Source organism: Schistocerca gregaria, chromosome 5, assembly GCF_023897955.1.
Source record: "Schistocerca gregaria isolate iqSchGreg1 chromosome 5, iqSchGreg1.2, whole genome shotgun sequence".
NCBI classification, from domain to species: Eukaryota; Metazoa; Arthropoda; class Insecta; order Orthoptera; family Acrididae; genus Schistocerca; species Schistocerca gregaria.
This window is the reverse complement of record NC_064924.1, coordinates 97,381,251-97,397,598: the sequence shown is the minus strand read 5'-3', so window position 1 is coordinate 97,397,598 and position 16,348 is coordinate 97,381,251. Positions and strand designations below refer to the sequence as shown.

The window sequence follows — 16,348 nt, the reverse complement described above, 5'->3', positions numbered from 1 at the left end:
ACCTCAATGCAGTCCGTTTGGCCCTCACTAAGGACCTTCTGCTGAGACGTTTCCACCTTATGGACTTCATCTGTCAGCACTCTTCTGATGCACGCTATATCTGCAGCGTAAAGAATGTTGTGGCAGACTATCTTTTCTGCATCTGCATGGTAACCGCATTGCTGAATCTGGAAGAACTCACACTACTTCAGGCCAAAGGAGATGATATACAGCAAATAATATCAGACAACGAGTCATCGCTCTGTGTCCAACACCATATCCTACACGGGTCGACAATCCCTGTCCTTTGCAACACCTCTATGGGCACTCCCCGCCCCCTGGTTCCTACCGCCCTTCTCTACGGGGTCTTTACTGCTTTGCATGGCTTCATCCATCCTAGAATGTGAACAACGATGTGGCTGGTTGCTGAAGCGCTTGGTCTGGAACGGTGTGAAGCACGACTGCTGCATTTGGACCTGCATGTGCGTCCCGTCCCAGTGCAACAAGTTTAACAGGCACACCCAGCCTCCATTGGGCAAGTCTGACATTCCCAAGGGATGCCTTCAGCATGTCCACATTGACGTCATTGGCCTCCTCCCCCTTCCAAGGGTTACAGATGCATCATATCGATCATTGATTGCATGACCCGCTGGGTCGAGGTTGTCCCTCTTATTGAAATCATGGCCGAGACCATTGCTCGTTCTTTTGTCTCAGTGTGGACTGCTTATTTTGGCTGTCCCCGGTCTCTCATGATCGATCAGGGATGACAGTTGAAATCCATCCCCTTTGCACAACTGTGTGAACTCTGCGGTGTTGCCAAATTCCATACCACGGCTTACCACCCACAGACAAACAGGATGGTCAAATGGTGGCACTGCACTCTCAAGGCTTCCCTTATGTGCCACAGTGGCTTATGGTCTGAGGACCTCCCTTGGGTCTTGTTGCACATTCGCTTGGCCCATAAAGACGACTTGAGTGCATCACTTGCCGAGATTCTATACAGCGAACCCCTCCTCCTTCCGCAGAATTTGTGGAGGGTTCACCATCAGCCAATACTGTGGATCTTTCTGCTCTGGTTGAATGAGTTCATGTGCACATCGCACACCTTAGCGCCCCCATTCCATGCCGCTGCCACTGCCACTGCCACTGCCGGTGGTAAGTAACTAAAATCATCTCATGACTTATAACTGTTGTTTTGTAAATCTTACATTTAAAAACGTATTCGACTGTTTAGTTTTATAGAAAAGGAAGTGGTGCATGGGCCACGATGTCAGTCTGCATTATTGTCTTTCAAAAGCTGTTTGTGTGAGAGGTCTTTCAGAGGCTATCAATGGTCAATGTTATTTTACCAATGTACATGTTAATCGGTCACAATATAAGACAAGAAAACTGATATAATTTGTGTTTTATTTAAAAATTGGTACATCAGCAATGCCAAATTCTGGGACTTCCTGAAGCAACAACACCTGTGGATAACAAAGTTGAGTATCTCATCATATGGAGCAGATAAGTTATTAAATGATCTTTCATTAACTATGACTTAAATTTTCTAGTTTTCACCATTTTCATACTTGTGAATGGTGGAGGCCGAAACTATTAAGTTGCTCTGTTGCTATGGTTGAGAATGCACTATTGCCAATGTCCAACTACAGACAGAACTGGAGGAACTGTATATTTTTTCTCACTCAGCGTCAGTGGTAATTAAAATGCTTCTTTCCTCTCTCACATTTAATGGTGGCATTTCAATAATCATTAACTTGCACCCTCAGGGGGATGCACACTCTTTGTACACCATTCGGGTAGCAAACACATGGTCCCCAGCCAATGTGCTATTTGCTGCTACAGCCTTACTCATTGATACCTCATTCCATTTACTTGAAAACACAAATCTTACCTTATGTTGATTGATGCTATTGATTTTCAGTAGAACTGTGGAGACCTGGATAATTAAGCTTACCTTATACCTGTTACACAATTGTTAGGAATATACCTATACACATGAATATAATGCTCCTGAGAGATATGTGTGAAAACTTGTTGAAAACAGGCAACAGTGTCTACATCTACATCCATTCTCGGCAAGCCACCTGATGGTGTGTGGTGGAGGGTGTTGAAATAAAACATAAATCTGGAAATAACGAGAGAAATGTCTACTCTGATTTTCTGCAGGTAAAAAATAGAGTAGCTCAGAGTCTAGTACTAGGACCCCTATATAAATGATATGCCCAATGCTGTAAACAAAAATGTTATCATGTATGATGATGGCACAACTTTACTAGTATGTATGACTCAGTGAAGGAGTTAAAAAAAGAGCCAGTGAGAACTTGCAAATGGCAGAAAAACATTTTACAGAAAATAACTTATTGATCAACAGGAAGAAAGCTGTGTGTACAAATTTTCAAACAAACATTTACTCTGTATGATGCAAATGTCCACTTAGGATCAGTGGACTGCAACAGGTTCCTGGGTGTAGATGTGGTCAAATTTCTGATATGGCAAAACCACATTGACAGGACCTGTTCCAAAATAAGTACAAATACATTTTTAATGGAAAATGTGCTATATGGTGGACACAGAAACTTGCTTAAAATGTACTATGGACTTATTTTAACACACATATTGTACATGTGTGGTGCAGCAGATGCACATGTACAAAGAATCCTAAAACTTCAAAAGAAAGCTATCAGTTGCATGGTTAAACTAATACCTAAGGAACCCTGCAAAAAAAATTCAAGGAATTTAAAATATTAACTGTAACAAGTTTGTACATATATGAGACAATACTTCTTCTAATGATTAATTGTACAGTACCTCTAAACAGAGACTTTCATGACCACAACACTAGAACCAGAGAAAATTACCACGGCCATGGCAAAAGATTTAAAATGACAGACAGGGACCCTGCAATTGCAGGAAACTTATTTTATAACAGACTACCACTTAGCATCAAGAGCATAAAGGAACTGAGGACCATCAAAATAAAACTCAAGGAACACTTCATATCAAGGTGAAACAGTACTAGTTGGCAAATCTGTAGCTCAAATGTAAGTTGGAATGTCAAATTTTCCTGAAAGAAGGAAAAGGAAAACAATTTAGTGCTGAAAATACAGAAGAAAATATACACTATAAGATAATGTGTTGTAATAGTGTATAAATGTCCTGATATTTCTATGCAGTGAGTTTAACATAGACGAACTGAAAAAAATTAGTCTTCTTCTAAATGTATTATTTATCATTATTATTAGCAGTATGACAAAAAAATTAGATTGGGGACTTCCCTTATGTGTGCTAGACTGTTGCATAAATCAACGCAGGCCATCGTACATCGCTGAGTAAAAATATTATTAGTAAACATTACTACAGAATTATTTCCTGTAGCAAATGACAAATTTTGAAGAAATTTGTTTCCTTCTGTATATATTTTCAACATAACATGTCTAAAATCATTGTAAAACATCAATGCACAAAAAATAAACTATAACTAAATATGAGACTTATGCTTTGATAACGCTTATGATTGACACATGCTTATTATGTTTTTTTGCTAATATGGCTTTATGCTTTACACATACACAAATATGATGCTTTGAATGACTATTATGATGTTTATAAAATAGAAAGAAACTTCCACATGGGATAAATATATGAAAAACAAAGATTCCAAGTCTTACCAAGCGGAAAAGCACCGGTAGACAGGCACAATAAAATAACACACAAACACACACACAAAATTTCTAGCTTTCGCAGCCAACAGTTGCTGCTTCAGGAAAGAGGGGAGAGGGAAAGACGAAACGATGTGGGTTTTAAGGGAGAGGGTAAGGAGTCATTCCAATCCTGGGAGCGGAAAGACTTACCTTAGGGGGAAAAAAGGATAGGTATATACTCGTGCACACACACACACACACACACACACACACACACACACACACACACACACACACACCCATACATATACAGACACAAGCAGACATTCGCTGCTGGAATGACTCCTTACCCTCCATCTTAAAACCCACATCCTTTCGTCTTTCCCTCTCCTTCCCTCTTCCTGAAGAAGCAACCGTTGGTTGCGAAAGCTAGAAATTCTGTGAGTGTGTTTGTGTGTTATTTTATAGTGCCCATCTACTGGCGCTTTTCCGCTTGGTAAGTCTTGGAATCTTTGTTTTTAATATATTTTGGAGCTTATGTTGACAGTCATTGCACACTTACACACTTCCATACGGAATGTCTTACACCTTACACTTATTGGATGATGCTTTGAGAAGGAGGTAATGCACACACCAAAAAAAGTTTTGCATCACCCTGGTTTCCAGAACTCCTAAAGATAGACATTGACTGTGGATATTGTATCACATACACAGTCCCTTTGACAACCATGCATGAGCAGTGCCTATTAGATGGAGGGGGTCTGACAGCCAATCAGTTCCGGTCACTCCACAAGGGGGAGGTACATGGCTCGTGTTGTCTGTAGTTCAACCATGCCTAGATGGCCAATACCACTGTTCGATCGCATCCACATTATTACTTTGTGCCAGGAAGGGCTCTCAACAAAGGAAGTATCCAGGCATCTCAGAGTGAACCAAAGCAATATTGTTTGGACATGGAGGAGATACACAGAGACAGGAACTGTTGATGACATGCCTCGCTCAGGCCACCCAAGGGCTACTACTGCAGTGGATGACCACTACCTATGGACTACGGATGCTATCATGTTGAATAATGCTATTCGTGCAGCCACAGGATGTTGTGTTACGGCACAAACTGTGCGCAATAGGCTGCATGAAGCACAATGTTACCCACGATACCCATGATGAGGTCCATCTGTGCAACGATGACACCATGCAGCACAATACAGATGGCCCAACAATATGCCAAATGGACTGCTCAGGATTGGCATCACGTTCTCTTCACCAATGAGTGCCGCATATGCCTTCAACCAGACAATTGTTGGAGACGGGTTTGGAGGCAACCCGGTCAGGCTTAACACCTTAGACACACTGTCCAGTGGATGTAGAAGGTGGAGGTTCCTACTGTTTTGGGGTAGCATTAGGTGGGGCTGACATATGGTGGTCATGGTGGTCATGGAGGGCGCTGTAATAGTTGTATGATATGTGAATGCCATCATCCGACCGATAGTGCAACCATATCGGCAGCATATTGGCGAGGCATACATCTTTATGGATGACAATTCGCACTCCCATCATGCACATCTTGTGAATGACTCCCTTCAGGATAATGACATTGTTTGACTAGATTGGCCAGCATGTTCTCCAGACATGAACCCTATCCAACATGCCTCGGATAGACTGGAAAGGACTGTTTATGGATGACGTGACACACCAACCACTCTGAGGGATCTATTCCAAATCAACATTGAGGAGTGGGAAAATTTGGACCAACAATGCCTTGATGAACTTGTGGATAGTATGCCATGACGAATCCAGGCAAGCATCAATGCAAGAGGATGTGCTACTGGGTATTAGAAGTACTGGTGTGAACAGCAACCTGGACCACCAACTCTGAAGGTCTCGCTGTATGGTAGTACAACATGCAATTTGTGGTTTACATGAGCAATACAAAGGGTGGAAATGATGTTTATGTTGATCTCTATTCCAATTGTCTGTACAGGTTCTGGAACTCTTGGAACCAAGGTGATGCAAAATTTTTTGGTGTGTGTATTATTCTACAGAGTCTATTAAAAACAAAGATTCCATGACTTACCAAGCGGGAAAGTGCCGGTAGATAGGCACAATAAAAAAACACACAAAATTTCGAGCTTTCGCAACCGGCGGTTGCTTTGTCAGGAATCCCGCTCCCAGGATTGGAATGACTCCTTACCCTCTCCCTTAAAAACCCACATCCTTTCATCTTTTCCTCTCCTTCCCTCTTTCCTGACGAAGCAACCGCCGGTTGCGAAAGCTCGAAATTTTGTGTGTGTGTTTGTGTGTATTTTTATTGTACCTATCTACCGGCGCTTTCCTGCTTGGTAAGTCATGGAATCTTTGTTTTTAATATATTTTTCCCATGTGGAATGTTTCTTTCTATTTTATTCTACAGAGTCTGACGCAATTGTGCATTGTGGTCTGACTCTATGAAATAATTAATGGGATTCTGTCATTCTATTGAAGTCTTATGATGAGGATACGAAGTTAATGGTTTTGTTTCTATGATCAACTCCATCACTCTGCTGAGTGTTTGGTAGTGTGTTCTCTCATTTGACATTTTATGCTTTGCAGCCTTCTGTATTGTCTGATGGTGACAACAGAAAAATTTACTTAACTGCTTTCTGTAGAGTCCTAGTGTGACAACAGAAATTTACCTAATTATTCTCTGACTTGACCTTTATGCTTTGCAGCTTTCTGTTTTGACCTAGTGTGACAATAGATAATTTACAAAAACTGCCATCTGTTTTGTCCTTGTGTGACAACAGATAATTTACTTAATTGTATTACGTTTCATTCTTTACTGACATTCTTTATTAGTATTCACCCATGACTCTGAACTTGCTCAATTATATATGATGTTTAACGCTATTGAATTGGGCACTTATATATACTTGGCTCTTTCTTGTTTTATTTTATTTTATGGTACTCTTGTCTTGCTTGAATTTCTCCTTGCTTCTGGCTTTGGTGCAGGAAGCTCTTGAAATTTCATACACATTGTGTGTGACTGATGAACCTTGAGGTTTGTGCACCAATCCTGTTCTATATTTAGGTAGATGGGATTTTGGGTTGATGTCTGATGTGACATTCTTCAAATGAACTAATGATGATGATATCTGGAACTGATTGTTCCATATACTAATGTATATGCTTTTGTCCTTCTTGATTCCTGGTATCTTGTTTTATAATCTTGACTTTTATGTTTGTATACTATCCTATGTATTTTGATTGGGATTGTAGTCTGGAACTGGATGTTCCACCATACCATTTTTTTGTTATGTCTGGAATTTTGGTTTTCTTCTTGTATAAATGTAGACTATTTACATTTCTTTTCAATTTTCAGAATAATGTTAGGGTTAGTTTGTTTCATCTTTAAGTTGTGTTACCTTATCTATCTTATGTTATACAGCCTATTATGCTAGTTTGGTTTTGAGCCATTGTTTGTTGGTTTGTGGCTACACGTACATCTGGGTATAACCTTCATTAACATGGGGGTTGGTACTCAGGAAAATACATAGGGAATCTGTCTTCTGTTTGGCTGCTTTCATAACATGTCATAAGTTTTCTTCTATCTCTTATACTATGTCATCCATGTGATGACCACCCAACTGGTTTACCTCTTTTTCCATAGACATATGTTTCTATCACTCAAACCCTTCTCATTATCTGTGCCATAAGTTGACTTCAACCTGAGATTTCTGGAATGGTCCAGCAAGCAAATCTGCAACTTGATTACCTTTGGATTGGATATATTTATCTCATTTTTCATGACCCATTTAGACTATGTGTTAGTACTTAAAGTTCATTTAATCTGTGAATGCCCTCTGTGAGGACTTTTTTTGTTTAACTAAGAAAATGATTAATTATGTGCTAATTGAATGACATACTTGGCCAACATTAGGTCAAGTAACACACACTTTTTACGCCATAATATATATCAACTTATTGGATTTTAAGTAATATATGAAAGTTTGGAATTTAACATTAAGTTTACTGCTATGACATACAGCTTTTTTTTCTAAAAATATGTATATATTCCAAGAAACTTCAAGATGATGCTGTGGTGTAGATTCAAGATGATTATACATACACTGACATTGTACTCATATAACACAAAGATGATAATTATTATCCAAACACTTCACACTCAGTCATTAAATATGATTTTTGATCTTACATTTCCATATATTGTTGGCTTAGAGTCACACTTGAGAGGTTAGGCAGGTTTCAGGCTGAGCAAGTATTTTGTCTCACAGGAATTACCTGTTTGGACCGTTGTGAGAGGCCGATGCTGGTCTACCTGTTTCCTTTCATACTAGACTTGTCTGTTGCTTTTGAAATTATTTATATACAGGAGGAGGAAACCTATCCAATTTTAGGATATTAATGTGATTATAATATGATGATTATGCTTATCTAAGTCAATATCTTGATACTATTAGTTATATGTCTAGTTTTGTTGTGAAATGACCCATTTCAAGAACTACAGTTTGGAGTGAAAAATGAGTTAAATAGAAAATTGACATCATAAATTTTGTTTAGTGTATGTGATATCATCCATAGCATGGAAACTTATACAGTACGTGGTTTCAGGTACTGAAAAGACAGTATTGCCCAAAGTGCCATGTTGGACTGTAGAGGGTAAAGATTCCACCACAACAAGTGTATTTCAGCATAAATGTAAAAATGTACCTTGTATTACTTAGATAGGACTCCTATCTTACATGTTTTTGAACTTTGTTTTGATCCACACCTTGGGAGTATGTCATATAGGCTATTAGGATGTTTTGTTGTAATTTATACCTCATACCATTGTAAATTTTGATATTTAAAACTGTTTACTTCTAAAGTGTTTCACATTAGTAATGCTATACCTTTATATTTCATATGTTTTGGTTGTTACACATATTACCCATGATTTCTCTTATGTAATTTAGTGATTTAATGTTTCTGGTGCTTTACACCACCTGTACCTCACTATTTTTGGTGTTTACACCTATATATGATAGTTTACCTCTGGGTGCTAGCTTGTAATTCTTTTCCAAATTGTCTACATTCACCTTCAGGACTGTACAAGAGCATTACACTAACCTTCAGTTGGTAAAAGCTTTTCAGGGGATATTTGAAATGGGACCACTTTCCCATCCTTGTCTGAAATTCCTTCCTCATGTCAACATTCTCTGAAGAGGTCATATTAACTCGAATGTTTTACTTTCAGGGCTTTATACTGTTATGTCTATACCCAGTTCTAGTATCCTTTAAAAATGAGTACAAATGAGTTTAGTATCTCAGATTAAGTTCACATTAACATGCTATCAAGGGGAATAAGCCATTTGTTAATCATTCAGCTTTGAAATTTCGTAACATGAACTGTGCAATCATGCTGTTCCACATATTCTTGAAAATTTACCTCTCTCTTATTTCTTGAAAGCTAAAATGTTTATTCATTATGATTATTTAAAATGGTAGCTCTACTTGAGAGCAAACTGAAATACTGTTAACAATATTTTATCCAAAATGATTTGTTTATAATTAACTAAAATGAAATTTAAATTGTTGTTGTTCTGGCATAACCACAAGCACCAGAACAAAGAAGAAGAATGCAAGACCAGAGAAAGTGGTGAAATGACGTTGGCCAATAGTGCACTGACCAGGATGTCACCACGATAGCAGCACTATCTAGCCGAAGTGAATATAAGTGCAGCTTCTGCCAGCCTCGACCAGACATTAGTGGATAGTATTCACCAATTAGCATGGCCTAGCAGAGAGTGCTACGAGAACAGTTATTAGTGATCCATTATCCATTGCTTGTTTGAACATTGTCTACTGCAAAGAACATAACTTGTTTGCATGTCGCCCATCACTTACAACACCGATGTAAGTTCAAAGCTAACTATTGTCAATCAGCTTTATTGAAATCTGGAAATTTGTGGTATGGGCTTATGGGACCAGACAGCTGGGGTCATCTGTCCCTAAGCCTATACACTACTTAATCCAACTTAAACTAACTTACGCTAAGAACATCGTACACACTCATGCCAGAGGGAGGACTTGATCCTCCATGCCAGAGGGAGGACTTGATCCTCCGACGGGTGGAGCCGCACAGATATTGACAAGGCGCTTCAGACCACACGGCTACCCCAAGCGGCAGCTTTATTGAAATAAAACTACTAGTGTTATTTTCTTGAGTTGTTGTATGCAGCATACCTTAGGCACCCTACACAAGATGAGTAGGCAAGACCCCCACATTTGTACTGTAAAATTCTTTGGAATGGTATACGAAATTAATTAAACTTTTCCAAATTGCATATCAGAACATGTGGGGCAATATATGACCCATTTTTTATGTAACAAAGCAAAATTATCTGATGATTTTTAATCTTTATTTTGTAAACCTTACATTTAAAAATGTATTTGATTGTTGAGGTTTATATAAAAGGAAGTGGGATATGAACCACAATGTCAGTCTGCATTATTGTATTTCAGAAGCTGTTTGTGTGACAGTCTTTTGGAGGCTATCAGATGGCCAATGTTTATTACACCAATGTGCTCGTTAATGGGTCACGACATAAGACAAGAAAGTGATATACTCTGTGTTTTATTTAAAAATTAGTACATCAGCAGTGCTAAATGCGAACTTTCATTAACTGTGATTGAAGTTCTCTAGTTTTCACTCAATTTTGTACTTGTGAATCATGGAGGCCGAAACTATTAAGTTGTTCTGTTGCTATGATTGACAATTCACTATTACCATTATCCAATTACAGACTGAACTAGAGAAACTATATATTATTTCTCATGCAGTGTCAGTGGTAATTAAAATGCTTCCCTCCTCTCACACATTTAAGGGTGGCATATTAGAGCAAACAAGAGTCTTTCTACTTCAGTAAATATGTCATTTTTGACATCTTGTACATCCTTGAGGATCTCCTCACTATGAACCAATGGATTGAAGAGTATATCTATTGAAGATTTTCCATAGGTGCTGTACTGTTTGTCCATGATAAGTTGATGATTCGTGCAGTAGTTCTCAGAAACTTCAAGTGTGTCTTGACCTTGCATTATGACTGCCATGGCGAGACGGGTGACGAGGTGCAGGCAGCATCAGCTGTTGCTTGCTGCAGTCCTCGCACCATTATACTGAACAATGTGCGCAGCAATACTTTGCCTCTAGGGGCAGCTTCACATTGACAACATCCAGAGATAAATGAATATCTTTTGACTAATGCCAATTTTCTCTGCTCCTGGCAGCACTAGTAAAACTGTATTCACAGTTTTATTAATTGTATTTTAATACAACTGATTTTGACAAACTGATTTTCAATATAATAACTGCAGTCTTCAATAAATTTACATTGTTTTATCTTGTCACATGATGTACTTTTCAATGGCATCATCAATAAATACATGTAATAATTTAGTGTTGACATGAAGAAAGTTTACATATCATATTCTATAATCACCATGTTTAATTGAAACATCTCCAACATCTTGACTGTTCCATCCACACACATAGCCCATTTTAAGTCTACCACTTTCTATCACAGGCATAGACAACATACTGCCTCAACTTGAACACATGAGAGCTCAAGTAGATGATTTTTATGTAGGTACATTCATAATTACAACTGAGTAACAACCCGTCAGCTAATATTTATTCTGCACTTGTCAGTATCAGAGTAATTTTCTAATGATGTAATGCATCTACATCTAAATGACTACTCTGCAATTCACACTTAAGTGCCTAACACAGGGTTCTTCAAACTGCTTTCAGCCTATTTCTCTATTGTTCCACCCTCAAACACCAGATGGGAAAAATAACGAACACTTAAACATCTCCCTCTGTATGTACGATGGTTGCAATAAAATATTTTAGCATTCAGAGGGGAAATTTCATGAAAAGCTCTTGTCACAATGGAAAATGCCTTTGTTTTAATGATTGCCACCGCAACTCACTTATCATATTCATGGCATATCCATTTCATATTACCACTTTACATTACAGCTGATTACAAATAATTTAATTCCAGTGATCCGATGAGATCAATAGATTTTTTGATAGAGTTAACTTTAAGTTGAGAAGATAGTTAGGTTTTACAGTGAAATAAGAGAGCAGTGACGTTACTTCATTTAAAAATTTTTTTTTATGTATGTTATGTTTTGGATGAACAATAGTTGTTATTCTGTGAAAAGCATTAAGTAATTTTGTAATACAATAACTGCATTGTTCAATAAATTTACATTGTTTTATCTTGTCACATGATGTATTTGTCAATGTACATCATCAGTAAATACATGTAATAATGTAGTGTTGTCATGAGGAAAGTTTAGATGCCTTATTCTACAATCAACTTCAGATCAATGGTATAAGAATGGAGTATGGAGAACTGTGAACACACCAGAATATTATATTTCATGAGTTCCATTTATCAGTACGATAAATTTAAAAATAATAGTTACTGTTATTAATGCTATAAGCTCTTTTTCTGTTATTGTTGTTAATTGTTAAGAATTTTCACAGTTCACAAAAATCATTATTTCAGAGGACATTTTGCTTAGTCAGCTTTTTCATTAGGAACATACTATGTGCAATCTCACTGACACAAAAATTAAGAGTATTATGCAAATTAATGAGCAGAAATGCCAGTTCACTTAAGGAAACATCAATAGTAGTCAAATTTAATTGTCTAGGAACTAATTGTGATATTTATTTTTCCAGTTCGTGACATACAAAAGGGTAAGTTTGTGAACAAGTTATAAGAGTTTCCATTTAATGTTAAAATACTTTTAAAAGAATATTACAATTCCATAACTCATGATATAACATGCAAATTCCATCAAGATACTGCATCACAAAATTTTCATGATATTTTATCACACATTATTCCAATAATAATTAAAATTGCATTCTTAAAAATAGTTTTGCTGACATTAAATGTCCTGTATAAAACTGAATTAAACAATCACAGAATTGTGTCACATCTTGCATGACATATTTAACAGAAAGAATTAATGGTATGCAAAAAGTACAAAACACAGAATATTACTCTTAAAATTTTCTACAAAGTAGAGAGATCGGGTTAAAATTGCATACACAGTCCACTATCTTTCATATGGTATTCTGATGAGAATACTAATCCAGTTTTTTAAAATTTGACTCTTCACTGCAGTACGAAACTTTCAAACTTCAGTCAATAATAAATGAGAATCTAGTTATCTTAAAAGAATACATTGTGACAGTTTTTTTAATTTGTAAAACAATAATAATTAAAACAGCTCCACATTTAAATGTTCCTCTATTCTTTGGTACGGGAAGAATACTGGAAAACCAAGTACATCTCTTGTTTCTCAGTACCTGAAAGCAAGTGAAATTTTTAAAATGAAGAAATAATCACTAAATGTAAACACATGACATTACAAATTAAGTACTAGTAGTTTCTAAATTTTTACCAGAGATTAAATTTGATGTTCACATTTATGTGCTAAGTGTGTCTTTCACAGTTATCTAAGTAAAATGACCTGCAGGTACAGTCAGTGACAGAATTGATTAGATTCCTTGTCTTATCATTACGCCAAACTGCATAGCTTTGCTGACTCTCATACAGCAGCATGAAGCACAAATAACACATTGTCTACAGGTGTGAAGTCAAAAACTATCTGAGCTTTGTCAGACTGTTCTGATAATGGAGGGGGGGGAGGGGGTCTATATTAGTGCTGATTAATTTCTTACATATGTTTACTTGCTGTTAACATTTAAAAACTAACTATTTTTTATTAAGAAAGGTTTTACGAATTGATGGAATTCACAGTGAATGATGACTCTTCAAGCCCCTTCTGCTGTTTTTTAGTCCTTTATTGGAAACAATACAGGTTTTGCACCATTATAGGTGTATCCACATTTGGTGCAATGATTAACTCTTAAACAATCAGGAAGATATGATATCTCATATTTCTGTTGAAACTCAAAAATGTTAATCTATTATAGACTGTTGTTAATAGTGAAACTGGCATTAAGCACCAGTAGATGAATGTCTAATTGGACACAGGGGGTGATAATACCATTAAGCAAATGAAAAAACAGCAACTGTTTATTATGCCAATGCTACTAACTGGTCATTGGTGGCGTTGCACTAGAAGTTCATATTTGCAAAAATTCAATGCGAGTTTCGTAACATAAATCATGCAAACTCAATATCACATTCTCAATCAGGCATGCGCATTAATAAAAAAGAGAACTCAGTCACATGCTGTAACCCAAAACTGGATATCAACTTCAGTCGCTGAGGCTAGAGAAAAACTAAGATGGTAGAAGTATGCTACATTAAATGACTTGAGCAACACAAAATAAAAATAACAACTCAAAATGTATCAGAAATACTACATAGTCCTCTAAATCCTGTAAAACAAACATTTTGAAAGTGGCATTCAAAACTCAAACAATATTTCCAAAACATCATGGTCACTAGTAAATAGAGAAATAGGTAAATCTAGGAAACATACAACTGAAAATCACTTCCTGGATGAATGGTAAAAATAGGAACTGATCACAATAAGGTATCAGTTATATTTGACAATTGTTTTACCTGTGTTGGTTCCAGTATAAACAATCAGCTTAAAAAATCGCAAATGCAAATTCAGAGGAACACCAGTGTCGTAAAGTATAGTTTTGACACCAACAAGTGAAGAAGAAACAATTAAAATAGTGAGTAGCTTGATGAATTCTCATGCAGCAGTATACAGTACAATGGTCTTAGTCTGGACACTGAAGAAATGTATTCATAAAACTGCATCATTTAATCAGCAATTATCAACTTTGGTACAGAAGATGGTCTGTTTCCAGGCAAGTTGATAATTGCTTGAGTTCTGCCTATTTTTAAAAAAGGAAACAAGAAAACTTTCAACTCATATCTGTTCTTCCAGTAACATCCCAAATCTTTGAGAAAGCAATACACATAAGAATCTGGAACTTCCTGGTAAGCACAAAAGTGATTTCTAAGGGGCAGTATGGGTTTGTCAATGAGTCATCAACCTTTAGGCTGCGTTCACACTGCCGGCCGGGCCGGGCTGGGATCACGCATACTGGGTCGGCTCGTGCCTAGCCAGCTCAGGCCGAAGTGTAGTGCATTCACATTGCGCGCCGCACCGAGCCGGGACGGCGAAATGGGGGAAAATCCACTTCTCCGATTTTCATGTTTTAAAAATTCTTAGCGGTATATAAGACTTCACCACATCATTTTATGAACTTATTTTCTCCTTAAAAGCGTTACTTATGTCGTGAAAAAAGAAAAAGTCTACTTTTCGTTTCGCGTGATTTCTTAGTTTCGTAACGCTTCCCAACAGATTTTGAAGAAAGTTTGTGACTAAAAAATCTGATTTTTGTGCACGTGGTAGTGTAACATCTCAGCTTCGTATTAAATCATTTATCTTTCCATATTTCTTAACAGTCATTGTGAAATGATGCTATTTGTCAATGTTGTGCACTTGATTTACAAATCTTGTAGTGAAAAAGTTATGTAGCGGGTAGCTTACTGTTGGATCCGTTTTAGACCATACATTGTTGCGAATGAAATGTAGCTAAAAGTACCAAAAAGTTTTTGAAATGATAATGACACTGATATCTGTCTCTGACAAGTAATGCAAGCTATTCAGTGGCGTCAGTGCCGCGTCCGCAAGCCACGGAGTTCGCGTGGTTACGGCTTGGTTTAGTGTAGTCATATAATGCAGGACAGAAAAAAAAAAACTAATTACTAGTGATCAGTAGTGTAAAACTAATCACAAAAACAAACTGGAGATTTGTGATACTTTTACTGCAGAAACTGAAGCGCAATTCTGTGGTCTCGTTGTCTACTTTGACAGAAAAAATAATGGAGAGTTAATGAAACTAATGTAGATGGACAGAGACGTACGTTTCATTGTTGTTCATTGTCCTTTTTTCTTCATTGGCGGGCTGCGCTGCACTGTCAAGGTAATCCCCACTCTTTGGCTAAATGGCTGTTAGCTGCCGGAGGCCAACTAAATAAATTTAAAAAAATCCCCACCCTTCGACAGCTGACAAGCAAGTCAGTAGAAAACGCAGCTGCAGTCAACAGTTGCTCACCTTTAGCTAGTCTGTGCTGTCGTGTAGAACAATGTCTTCACTATTTTATTGGTATTGTTTTGACTCTTCAGTAACTCGTCGAGTTTTGAAGTACAGAAGAAGTAGGAGATTATGGATTGCTCTCATAAATAGCGACAGACATTTAGAAGAGATGTTTTTTTTTTTTACATGAAGAACTTAAAAACTATCCTGAAAAATTTTATTCATGTTACAGAATGAATCATAATACATTTCAGTATGTGCTGCAGAACATTCAAGACAAAATTTCGAAACAGAACACAAATTTTCACAGAAGTATAACAGCAGAAGAAAAATTGTGTATAACGATAAGGTAAGATTCGTCAGTACACACTTTTTAGTTTGCAGTAGAACTTTGTGCAGCATTCACTACCTCCAATTAATTGGAGTCATGCTTTTGTATTTTAAACTTCACAAACGCTCACCTCTGAGGGGAAGAGAGTTTATGGGACTCCTGAGAATCATTAGGACATAATTAGCTTCGTCATTTTGGGTAATGTCTTGCTGTGCGTTCAACGAAGAATCGCAGAAATACTCCTTCAGAATTTTCCAACTTTTTTCTTTATGATGCAGCGCTTGGCAGTGGTGATGGTTC

At 37.2% G+C, this 16,348-nt stretch overlaps 1 protein-coding gene across 1 annotated transcript in view; it reads right to left on the bottom strand.

Moving 5' to 3' along the window:
* Window positions 1–11,762: 11,762 nt before the first annotated feature.
* LOC126272285 (serine/threonine-protein kinase Nek7-like) overlaps window positions 11,763–16,348 on the bottom strand; it is a 65,519-nt gene continuing 60,933 nt past the window's right edge. The window contains exon 6 of the mRNA XM_049975042.1: window positions 11,763–12,993. The gene's annotated coding sequence lies outside the window, so the exon portion shown is untranslated. The remainder of the gene's footprint in view (window positions 12,994–16,348) is intronic.